We start from the raw sequence: 1,333 nt of genomic DNA on the forward strand, positions 1-1,333 counted from the left end.
TTGAGATTGTCGTGTTTGTTTTGCTGCTGTTGGTGTCGGTGGATTTGTTCAGACCAAAAACAATCGACTTTGGCCTGGACGGATCTATTGACACTAACAAAGATGTTATATAATGAAATTGTGAATATGCTTGGTTGCTATTAAGATTTTCGAGAAGGGTTGTTCAAACCTCACATTGTGTTTGCTGTTAAACGTCATATTGAAATAGAATATTGTGAATGTGCTTAATTGCTGTTGAGATTGTCATGATTGTTTTCTGTTATTAGTGTCAATAAATTTGTTCAAACCAAAAAAAACAAAAAAATGCAGGATATGAGCATCAGGATGTTCTGCTATAGGTGTGGAAGGATGCTGCTTGGGAGGGTGGGATGGCAGAGCTATGTCCTTGCACAATAGTATTGCCCTTTACACGTTGGTTAACTACTGTTAAAAGATAATAACTCTGAAATTGTTCAATTGATGTTGAAAATGTCAGGGAAAAATGTTAAAACGTCATATCGTCACGTCATATTGTCAGATATAACAAAATTGTGAATATGCTTGATGGCTGTTGAGATTGTCGTGTTTGCTTTGCTGCTGTTGGTGTCGGTGGATTTGTTCAGACCAAAAACAATCGACTTTGGCCTGGACGGATCTATTGACACTAACAAAGATGTTATATAATGAAATTGTGAATATGCTTGGTTGCTATTAAGATTTTCGAGAAGGGTTGTTCAAACCTCACATTGTGTTTGCAGTTAAACGTCATATTGAAATAGAATATTGTGAATGTGCTTAATTGCTGTTGAGATTGTCATGATTGTTTTCACTTATTAGTGTCAATAAATTTGTTCAAACCAAAAAAACAAAAAAATGCAGGATATGAGCATCAGGATGTTCTGCTATAGGTGTCGGCATGGCTGTTGTTTTTGGGCTGTGTACTTCATGTTCAGTTACAATTACTAAATTTACAAAATGGCCCTTGCTTATGATTTGATTTTTGTATCCCGGAGATGGAATAAGAGCTTGCTCTGTCCACTCCACGCATCTGCCCGGTATTACAGTACTTCCGGAAGCGGTGCATTCGCAATGATCGCAGCAAGGTTTTGGGGCTAGGACCTTAGCTCGGCCTTTTGGCTGAGAGTAAGTGTCCCGGCGCCTTGGTTTTGTAGCGTATTATGAACTGACCGATAACGGATAATGGCTAATGAATAACGAAGATAGAACAATAACCCTTAACCCTCAATCCATCCAATTTTGTCACTCCGAACATACTCCTCAAACACTTCATCTCAAAAACATTTACCGTATTTTCCGCACTATAAGGCGCACATAAAATCCGATTTTTACTATA

The 1,333-nt window shown here is 38.0% G+C and overlaps 1 pseudogene; it reads left to right on the top strand.

Annotated features, from left to right (window-relative positions):
• The first annotated feature begins 937 nt into the window (after positions 1–937).
• Positions 938–1,068, top strand: LOC148345869 (U2 spliceosomal RNA; annotated as a pseudogene).
• Positions 1,069–1,333: the final 265 nt, after the last annotated feature.

Source organism: Urocampus carinirostris, unplaced genomic scaffold (genome assembly GCF_059441175.1).
Source record: "Urocampus carinirostris isolate Australia breed hairy pipefish unplaced genomic scaffold, RoL_Ucar_1.0 HiC_scaffold_22, whole genome shotgun sequence".
Taxonomy (NCBI): Eukaryota; Metazoa; Chordata; class Actinopteri; order Syngnathiformes; family Syngnathidae; genus Urocampus; species Urocampus carinirostris.